The 11,629-nt window shown below is 36.2% G+C and overlaps 1 pseudogene; it reads right to left on the reverse strand.

Annotated features, from left to right (window-relative positions):
• LOC102485774 (RAB6-interacting golgin-like) overlaps nucleotides 1-3,798 on the reverse strand; it is a 25,664-nt pseudogene extending 21,866 nt beyond the window's left edge.
• Nucleotides 3,799-11,629: the final 7,831 nt, after the last annotated feature.

The following is an 11,629-nucleotide window of genomic DNA, read 5'->3' on the forward strand; positions in this document are numbered from 1 at the left end:
CTCCAATGTCTCCCAGAGTTTCCCCAATGTTTTTCAGAAGCAGTTTTATAGTTTGAGGTCTTATATTTAGATCTTTGATCCACCTTGACTTTATTTTTATAAGAGGTGATGATTAGGGGTTGAGATTCATCTTTTTTTTTTTTTTTAAAGTTCTTTTTAGTCAGTAATTTCTTTTCTTTTTTCTTTCTTTTTTTATACATTCAGTCACATTATTTGGCTTACAATATGCATATTTCAACAGGTGAACATTTCTCCCTAGTACAATTGATAAAAGTATAAATTATCGGGACCAGCAGTTAGTGTAATGGCTATGTCACTGGACTCCCACGTAGTCAACCGCGGTTCATGTCCCGGACCCAGTGGCTTAAAACTCACACCAGGCATGTGTGCATGCATGCCCAAGATCTCGAGAGGAGAATGGAGGAGACGGGATTGTGGCATGACCATCTCCCCTGGGGAGTGACTTCTCGCTTTATGTCTCTCTGTCTCTCTGTCTGTCTGGCGAGCACATGCACCCTATAGCAAAAACCTCTCAAAAAAAGTATAAATTATCTTCAACAGATAATACAATATTCTTTTGTCCCATTAATGCTTTGTCCCCCTATTTTTAACCTAAATGTCCTTCCTGGGATCCTCCTCTTTCTGAAAGTGGAAATACAGTTTTTCCAGCACCATTTGCTGAAGAGGTTTTCTTTTTCCCATTTGACTGACTGGTAGACCTTGTCAAAAATCAGTTGACTGTATGTTTGGGAATTTATTTCCAGGGATTCTATTCTGTTCCGTTGTTCCACGTGTCTGTTTCTGTGCCAGTACCATGCTCTTTTGATTACCATAACTTAGTATTATATTTTTGGATCAGGCAGTAAGATGCCACCCAAGTGAGATGCCACCCACTCCACTATTCTTGTGCAGAATTGCTTTGGCAATACGGAGTCTTTTATGATTCCAGACAAACTTTATGATTGTCTTTCCTATATCTGTGAAGAATGTATCTGGTACTTTGATTGACATTGAATTAAATAAGTAGATTAATTTGGGTACAATTGCCATTTTGATTATATTAAGTCTTCCAATCCAGAAACATGGGATATCCTTCCATTTTTTTGTGTCACTTTCAATTGCTTTTTTAAAATCTTTTCATAGTTTTTCTTGTGGAGGTCTTTAACTTCTTTGGTTAGATTTATCCCTAAGTATCTTATACTTTTTGTGGTTATAGTAAATGGAATACCTTTTTTCAGTTCTGTCTCAGTCTGTCTGTTGTTCATATATAGAGGAGAATGGAGGAGACGGGATTGTGGCATGACCATCTCCCCTGGGGAGTGACTTCTCGCTTTATGTCTCTCTGTCTCTCTGTCTGTCTGGCGAGCACATGCACCCTATAGCAAAAACCTCTCAAAAAAAGTATAAATTATCTTCAACAGATAATACAATATTCTTTTGTCCCATTAATGCTTTGTCCCCCTATTTTTAACCTAAATGTCCTTCCTGGGATCCTCCTCTTTCTGAAAGTGGAAATACAGTTTTTCCAGCACCATTTGCTGAAGAGGTTTTCTTTTTCCCATTTGACTGACTGGTAGACCTTGTCAAAAATCAGTTGACTGTATGTTTGGGAATTTATTTCCAGGGATTCTATTCTGTTCCGTTGTTCCACGTTTCTATTTCTGTGCCAGTACCATGCTCTTTTGATTACCATAACTTAGTATTATATTTTTGGATCAGGCAGTAAGATGCCACCCAAGTGAGATGCCACCCACTCCACTATTCTTGTGCAGAATTGCTTTGGCAATACGGAGTCTTTTATGATTCCAGACAAACTTTATGATTGTCTTTCCTATATCTGTGAAGAATGTATCTGGTACTTTGATTGACATTGAATTAAATAAGTAGATTAATTTGGGTACAATTGCCATTTTGATTATATTAAGTCTTCCAATCCAGAAACATGGGATATCCTTCCATTTTTTTGTGTCACTTTCAATTGCTTTTTTAAAATCTTTTCATAGTTTTTCTTGTGGAGGTCTTTAACTTCTTTGGTTAGATTTATCCCTAAGTATCTTATACTTTTTGTGGTTATAGTAAATGGAATACCTTTTTTCAGTTCTGTCTCAGTCTGTCTGTTGTTCATATATAGAAATCCTTTAGATTTCTGGTTATTAATTTTGTATCCTGCAAGTTTACTGTATTCATGTACTACTTCTTGAAATTTTTTCATGGAAACCATTGGGTCTTCTATGTATACAATCATGTCATCTGCAAATAGAGAAAGTTTCACCTCTTCTCTTCCTATTTTAGTGCCTTATTATTTTTTCCTCTTTTCTGATTGTGTTGGTGAGAACTTCCATTACTATATTGAAAAGGAATGGAGAAAATGAACATATTTGTCTGGTACCTGTTTTTAGTGGGAAAGTTTTCAGCTTTTCTCTATTCAGGATGATGTTAGCTATGGGATTTCTATAGATAGCTTTTATTGTGTTGAGAAATGACCCTTCTATGCCAATTTTACTGAGAGTCTTGATCTTGAAGGATGTATCTTATCAAACACTTTTTCTGCATCATTTGAAATGACCATATGGTTTTTATCTTTGTTCCTCCTTTTGTTTTCTTTTTTTTTGGAGAGATTTTAGCTATGGGTCATGTGTGCTCACCAGAAAGACAGAGAGAGACAGAGAGATAGAAAGCCAAACGTCACCCTCCAGAGCTGATGGCCATGCCACAATCCCTTCTCCTCCGTTATCCTCTCAGGATCTTGGGCACGCACGCACACACGCCCTGTGTGAATTTAAGCCACTGGGTCGAGGACTTGAACTGCAGTCTACAACATGGGAGTCCAGCAACATAGCCGTTACGCTAACTGCTGGTCCCATCTTTCTTCCTCTTAATATGGTGTATTACGTTTATGGTTTTGCGTATGTTGAATCAACCTTGCATTCCTGGAATAAAGCATACCTGAACATGATTTATAATCTTTTTTTATAAGTTGTTGGATATGATTTGCTAGTATCTTGTTGAGAATCTTTGTGTCTATATTCGTCAGGGATATTTGTCTATAGTTTTCCTTCCTTGTCCTGTCCTCTTCTGTTTTAAGGATAAGGGTGATAGAAGCTTCACAGAATTAATTAGAGAGAGATTCATCCTTTTGGATCTTTAGAAGTAATTTGAGCAGTATGGGGGTTAACTTTTTTTTTGAAAGCTTTGTAGAATTCTGAGGAGAATCCATCAGGGCAAGGACTTTTCTTTCTTGGGAGGTTAGTTATTACTGATTCAATCTCCTGGCTTGTTATGGGCCTATTCAGACTTTCTATAACCTTTTTTCCCAATCTGAGTAGATTATATGTGTCCAGGAATTTGTCCATCTCATCCAGATTGTCTTGTTTCTTGGCATACAGATGTTCATAGTATCCTCTAATAATGTTCTGTATTTCTTCTATGTGTGTTGTTATTTTGCCTGCTTCATTGCAGATATGATTCACCTGGTTCCTTTCTCTATTCTTCTTAATAAATCTCACTAGTGATGTATCAATTCTATCTTTTCAAAGAACCAGCTTTTACTTTCATTTATTTTCTGTTTAGTTCACTTGTTTTCTATTTGACTTATTTATGCTGGTATAGTTATAATTTCCTTTCTCCTGGAATTTTTTGAATCTTTTTCCTGTTGCTTTTCCATTTCTCTGAGGCACATTGTTAGGTGATCAATTTACCTTCTTTCCATCTTCTTCTTATGTGCACTAATTGCTGTGAATTTCCCACTTCTGACTGCTTTAGCAGTGTTCCAATGATTATAGAAACTCGTGTCCTCATTGTCGTTGGCTTCCAAGAATCTTTTGACTTCAGTCTTCATTTCTTCAGTAGTTGTGGAGTCATTCAGCAGTAAGTTATTTAGTTTCTTTGTATTTGAATATTTTTGAGGATTTCTCTCTCAATTAAACTCAAGTTTAATTCCATCATTGTCAGAGAATATGCTGGATATAGTTTCTATGCCTTTTAAATCTGTAGAGGCTTTCTTTGTGACCTATGATGTGTTCAGTCTTCAAGAAGGTTCCATGTGGGGGTGAGAAAAAAATTGTATCTCATGATTTTTGGATGGAAATTTCTATAGACGTCTGTTATGTTTATTTAGTTATGGTATCATTTAGATCCTTTATCTCTTTACCTATTTTTTTGTCTAGATGATCTGTCCAGAGAGGAGAGTTGTGTTGAGTTCTCCAACAATTAGTGTGTTGGAGTCTATCTCCCCTTTTAGATCTAACAGTCTTTCCTTCACATATTTGTGTGCTCCTGAGTTAGGCGCATAGATATTTTTAAGCATTATATCTTCTTGATCAATTGACCCTTTTACTACAATATAGTGCCCTTCTTTGTCTCTTCGAATAGTTTTTGTTTTAAACCCTATTTTGTGAGAAATTAGTATCCCTTTCTTGGTTCTCATTTACATGGAAAACCTTTTTCCAACTCTTCACTTTCAGTCTATGTATGTCTTTATCCATGAAGTGGATTTCCTGTAGGCAACAGATAGAGGGTTTCTCTTTCTTAATCCATTCAGCAAGTCTGTGTTTCTTGATTGGAGAATTTAATCCTTTAACATTCAATGTTATTAGCGATGTTACTGGACCTGTCTCGACGTTTATGTTGGCCATTGTCTTTGTTGTCTTTTATTCCTTTGTTTCTGGCTATTAATTCTTTAGTTTTCTTGGAACAGTACTTTCTTCAGGATTTTTTGGAAAGCTGTCCTGGTGTTGGCAAATTCTTTCAGGTTTTGTTTGTCTGAGAAGATTTTAATCTTTTTTTTCCCATGTGAAGGATAATATTGCAGGATATAATAATAATCTTGGTTGAAATTGTTTCTCTCTTAACACTTTCAATACATCTTCCCCTTTTTTTCTTGCTTAATTGTTACCTTTGAGAAGTCCAGAGTTAGCCTGATGGGGTGACCTTTTTAAGTCACTTGTCGTTTCTCTGTTGCCAGTTTTAGTACCTTATCCTTATCTGTGGTCTTTGCCAGTCTGACTCAAATGTGCCTAGGGGAAGATCTTCTTGGATTGATTCTATTTGGTTTTCTTCGTATTTCGTTGATCTGTATGTTTGAATGCCTCTCTAAACTTGGGAAATTTTTCCCAAGGTTTCATGGAATAGATTTTCGATGCCCTTATTGATTTCTTCATCTTCTAGGATATCAGTTATTCAAATGTTAGGGTGACTAATAAAATCTAGTGTTTCTCGTATGTTATCCTCATTTTTTTATTGTTGTTGTTTTTGGTGTTTTTTCTCTACGTCAGAGATTCAATCTTCAGCATGGTTTAATTGATTTTTAATACTTTTGAGAGAGTTTTTGATTTCCTGTATTACATATTTCATCCCTAATAGTTCTGTCTGATTCTTTCTTATCATATCTGCTTCTACTTTCATATCATGGAAGGACTTTTTAATCTCCTGAAGTTCGTTGTCTCTTTTCTGTTTCAACTCAGAATTTGGTCACCATGAATGTTCTGAATTCTTTCTCAGACACCCTTATGACTGCTTTTGCAGTGTCCCAAGAACTATGATAACTTGTGTCCTCATTGTCATTGTCTCCCCTGAATCTTTTTATTTCAGTCTTTATTTATTCAGTAGTTCTGAAGTCATTCAGGAGTAGGTTATTTAGTTTCTATGAATTTGTGTTTTGAGAATTTCTTTTGAAATTAATATCAAGTTAATTCCATCATGGTCAAAGAAAATGCTGAATATAGTATCTATGACTTTGAATCTATAGAGACTTGTTTGTGTCCTATTGTTAATCTTTGAAAAAATTCCATGTGGAGGTGGAAAAAAAGTGTATCTCATTGTTTTGGGTGGAAAGTTCTATAGATGTCTGTTAAGTCCATTTGATTTATGGTATCATTTAATCCTTTATCACTTTACCTACTTTTTGTCTGGATGGTCTGTCCAGAGGAGATAGTGGGGTGTTAAGGTCTACAATAATTAGTGTGCTGCAGTCTATCTCTACTTTTAGATCTAATAGTCTTTCCTTAATGTATTTGGGTGCTCCTGAGTTAGGTGTATAGATATTTGTAAGCGTTATATCTTCTTGATTGATTTGCTTTTTTACTACTATATATTGTCTTTCTTTGTCTATTCTAACCTTTTTTGTTTTAAAGACTATTTTGTCAGAAATTAGTATCATGACTCCAGCTCCTTTTTGTTTATTATTTTCATGGTAAACAAAAAAGGAAAACATTTTTTTTTCCTTTTTCCAGTCCTTCATTTTGAGTCTATGTATGCCTTTTTACTTGAGATTAGTTTCTTGTAGGTAACAGATAGTGGGTTTCTGTTTTTTAAACCATTCAGCCAGTCTATGTCTCTTGATTGGAGAATTTAATCTGTTAATATTCAGTGTTATAATCAATATTTCTGGATTTGTCCCTACATTTAAGTTGGTCATTGTCTTGGTTGTGTTTTATTGCCATGTTTCTGGCTGTTCATGTTTTAGTTTTCCTTGAACAGGTCTCTCTTTAGAGTTTCTTGAAGCGTTGATCTGGTGTTGGCAAATTATTTTAGCTTTTGTTTGTGTGAGACGATTTTAATCTTTTTTTTTCATATGAAGGATAATCTTGCCAGATATAAAAATCTTTGTTGAAATTATTTCCCTGTTAACACTTTCAATATGTCTTTCCATTCTTTCCTTGCTTTCATCGTTTCCGTTGACAGGTTCAGTGTTAGACTGATGGGATGACGTTTGTAAATCACTTGTCGTTTCTCTGTTGCCAATTTTAGTATATCGTCTTTATCTGTGGTTTAGGCCAATCTGGCTAGGTTGTACCTCGGGGAGGATGTTCTTTGGCTGATTGTATTTGGGGTTATTTACATTTCTTGAATCTGGATTTTTGAGTGCTTCTCTAGACTTGTGAAGTTTTCTTTCAGGATTTCATGGAATAGATTTTCCATTGTCCTTATTGGTTTCTTCACCTTCTGAGATATTAATGATCTGTATGTTCAGAAATTTAATGGAATCTAGTATTTCTTGAATATTCTCCTCATGTCTTGTTTTGTTATTTTCTCTATCTTTATGGTGTTTTTTTTTTTCTAGGTCAGAGTTTTTATCTTCTTTGTCAAATATTTGATCTTCAGCATTCTCTAATCGACTTTTAATACTCTTAAGAGAGCTTTTGATTTCCTGTATTATATACGTCATCTCTAGTGGTTCCACCTGATTCTTTCTTGTAGTGTCCATTTCTTCTTTCAAATTGTAGAAGTACTTCCTCATATCTGGGAGTTTGTTGTTTCTTTTCTGTTACAACCCATAGAGTTTTGTCACTATAAATTTTCTGAATTCTTTCTTTGACATTTTGTTTACTTCTGCTTCCCCCCCCACCCCAGAGATATAGTGGAGTCATTGTGTTCTTTTGATGGAGACATATTTCCTAGTTTCTTCAAACTTGAGGCTCTTCTACTTCTAGCCATTGGGTGATGTATTAACTTTTGGATACCTTCTTAGAGAATGTTTCAGCCACTGAGAACAAGTTTGCTTTCCTTTTGCTGTGGATTGTTGTGTGCTGAGTCTCTCTCTGTTGTGTTAGTAATGTGGTATCCACAGGAGGAGTGTTCTATTCAGGTGTCTGAAGAGCAGTTTCTCCTGTTTCACAGGTGGTTCAATAAAAGGGATGATCCCAGGGAGCCTCACAATATAAGGGGTTTGAAAACTATGATTCTACACCAGTCTAGTCCCTCTGCTGGGTGGAAGCTGAGGAGGAGATGCCAATGTAAGAGGGAAGAAAAAGGTATGAAAGAGAAAAAAGAAAAAGTCATGCACCACACACTAGCGCTGCTTGAGATTTTACTTGGGGACTGCTGATGGAACTGGTCTCTGCTGAAGAGCAAGGGTTTGCATTAAGGGGAAAAGAGAAATAGGAAATTAACAAAAGAAAAAAAAGCAGCCTACCTTTCTGGCTTGAGAGGGTGACTCTAAGGTTGGGAGAGCTGGGCTAGGTTCGTAGCTAGAGCTGGGACTGGGGCTAGTGAAATACACTTCCTCAGTGTCCCTGACTGGCCAGGAGACTTTAGATGGAACTGGGCTCTGTTGTAGAGCAGGGGGGCTGCCCTTTCTTGCTGGAGGTGGGGCTCTGAGATTGGGTGAGCTGAGCTGGGCTGAAGCTGGAGCTGAGACCAGGGATAGTGAAAGGCCCTGCCTCTGTGTCCCGGACAGACCAAGGGTCTGCATATGGTACTGGGCTCTCTCAGTTGTGAGTTCTAAAAGTTAACCTGTAGTGTTGGACTCCATTCATGATGACAGGTCCTCTGGGACCAGAAACCAAATTTCTCAGTGGACAAATGGGGTTCAGGAGCAGGGAGTGAGTAGCAGTGGCTGTACTGCAAGTTGCAAAAGTAAACCTTGGGTATTGGACTCCACTCATAAACCAGTATGGTTTTAAATTCAAACAAGGCCATTCTTTTCTTTGTAGTGATTTTATAACCTGTGAAAGTGGTGGTAGAAGTCCTCTGTAAAATTGGTCAACATTGGAAAATTATATGATGTGGTGAGAAGAATATTATTCTGGAGGTCAGACAATAAAGCTTCTGATTTCTTCGATTATTTGGGTCTCAGTCATATTACTTATTTAAAAAAAATAAAAATAGTTGGTCTCTATTATTTCTATCATCCTTCCAGCTTGAGGACTTTATTATTCTGTATAATCAACTTTATTGCATAATTTGAATATCAGCAAGATTTGGCTAGAGAACAGAGCAAATTAAGGCTGGATTATTAAGATTTGGGCAGTAATTCTGGAGGATGTGGGTTATTCATCCAGTAGTTTAGTTTTAGTGTTATTTTCCTCTTGTTTAATGTTAAGAAAAAAATAAAAATTGAATTAGAAATTCTAGGATTTTTCACTAGCGGGAAATTTGGTCTTCTTCTATTCTTATGCATGAGTGTTCTCTTCATTGAGGTAAATGGAAAGAATTTGGCACATGAAAGGTTGAAGCAGGACATGAAAAGATAATCTGAATAAAGATTACTCTTTTGCTTTTTCTAGAATCAATACTGAAAAATATTTATGTAAGCACTTATTTGCCTAATAAACATTTTATGAGCACCTGCTATATGCCAGGGACTATTCTAAATTGGAATACAGAGTTGAGTGAGACACTCAATAATTTAGAACAATTGGGTAAATTTTATGCTTTCCTGTTCTGGGTTAAATAGTTCATGCCTGGCGTGGCCTAATGGTAGTGTTGGCCAGGATTCTGGCCTTTAAGAGGGAGGCAGAGAAGTGGTGGGGACAGATTATTTTGGTTACTTTTTTTGTATGCCATTAATTGACTGATAGAGCTGAGAGTCCACAGGGCCTAATTGAAGCATATCAGCTAGTATCACCTGTACATAAAATGTGAAAATTCTATGCTTCCAAATCAATACATCACTGTGAAGTATATTAGTTCTATGTGTAAAACTTAAAGTGCAACTCAATACTGTGACATCTTTCTTTGGTCTTAAATTACTTAGTTGAAAAACTCAAAGAATATGTGCCAAGCTCTTACATTATCCATTTTTCTCTCTTGACAAAGTTAACTATCCATCCCCACTCCCTTCGCATGATAAAAAGAAAACTGTCTTTCTAAAGAATAAAAGTCTAAAGCATTTCTCAGGTTTAAACTGAAATGCACTCAGGGTAAATAACTAAAATGACAGCTCTAATTTCCCAAAAAATCAATGTTTGGAATGAGGGAACCACTCTACCTTCCCACATAAAGGCCACTCCCCAAATTATTTTCTGATTACTATAGGAAGAAAGTCATGGTATATTTTCATGATGATGACGTTGCAGTATTGGTGGACCATGTGGCTTCTGATAAGTATTGGGGTCAGGAGTAGAAAACAACTGCAGGTGCTAGCAATTGAGGCCTGGATGGTACTGGAGATAGAGGTCAGAATCACTATCAATTAAAATTTATCTCAAATTATTTAACGCTAACCAATAATAAAGATACTTTTCTCAGAAATTTTGGCCAGTTTGATCTATCTGCAGTAGCCATGCACATCTGGCAAAGGACAAGACAATTTGAAGGATCTGAAACAAGTGAAGCCTTCTGAACAGGCCACAGTGACATGATCACTCCTGCCCCTGACTCACTATTTCAAAGAAGATATAAAAAAAAATTGCCTAATTTTGATCCCACCAAACTTTTAGTAGTCTTACAAATGAGAGTCTAGCCTGAGCATAGGGATGGCTAAGATATGAGAAAAACTTTAATTCTGTAGTTAAAAGGCCAGCTAGACTCTGCTCTTATTTATTTATTATATGATAGTAATTCATGTGAAGTCATCAATTATGTCTTTCAGGGTTGATTTTGCCCTGCATGGCCATGTAAATACACTGGAACTGCCAGAATTCTGTGTCTAGTGTCAGGCAAAAGCCAGCACTTAGCTCTCTTCATTCTACTCTTGGAGATTCAGAGGCATCTCAATGGCCATAATCAAAGTGGCATGACAAATCAGGACTTCTGGTGCACCCAGATGCCCCCTCCTAGGCCTTGGAAATCCAGTATGTGGTAAGACTCCCATTGCAGCAGCAGAAGTATCCCCCAATGTGTGAACCTTCTTTGGCTTGGCCAATTAGAGGAAGGCCTTATTTAATAAGCAGATATGGAGGAAGGATGACATGACTTGGTCATGATGTCAAGTCTCTGTCTCACAGATACACAAAGATTTCCACTTTAATTTATTTTATTTGTTCCATTTATTTATTTATTTTACATTTATTCACTGAACATCACAACATACAAAATGTGATTTCCCATCCAGAATACACTATATAGTGGCTCAATCATACACGTTATTGTCAACAATTTTCCATTTCTTGTTTCTTATATGTATATATACATAAATTTTTTCCCATATTTGTTGCCCTCTGCATTTCTCACCCTCCTCCCACACTGTCTCTGGTATCTGCAGTTGCTTTACATACCTTTTTTCTCCCCACATTTTATGGATTCACAAAATATTTTAATGAATCTAACTACTTTCAATAGCAAGTTAAGCTGATATATACATAGCTGTGAACACATGTTTGACTTTAGGCATGAAACTCTGTGAGTACAATAAATATGCTATTAAGTAGCACCTAGCTAAGGCTATATAATTTACTGTGCTCATTAAATAGATATTTTTAATATATTTTTTAATTTCAAGAAAGTCAGCTTTAGTTTGAATAAATCAAAATAAAAAAAATGTTAAGAGAACTTTGCTTAAGACTTAAAGCCAGGGAAAAGGTTAGGATTCTGTTCAAATAGTAGGTACATAGAACTGTCGACAACTTAAAAGACAAAAGTTCTTTACTCTGGAAAACAAAGCATAGCAGAAGTTCAATAATGTTTTAGTCAAAAGTCCTAAACTTTAATCTTTCTAAGCATCATAACTGTATGGAGACAAAGGCACCAGCCTGGTCTCATCATTTTTCCAGACTAGGACCCCTGAGTCTGCAGTTCAAATGCAATAAACTTTTGGAGAGTAATATAGAGTTAGAATATGAGAATGTTCATTGTACAACTGGAGAAATAAAATCTGAGAAAGGACATGGAGCTTTCACTGTACCATACCAAAGATCCAAAATATTCATCTATTTCCTCCTTCAAGGGGTGGATATTTTGGCCAGCTCCA

The sequence above is a fragment of the Tupaia chinensis genome, unplaced genomic scaffold (assembly GCF_000334495.1).
Source record: "Tupaia chinensis unplaced genomic scaffold, TupChi_1.0 Scaffold147350_1, whole genome shotgun sequence".
Lineage (NCBI taxonomy): Eukaryota > Metazoa > Chordata > Mammalia > Scandentia > Tupaiidae > Tupaia > Tupaia belangeri.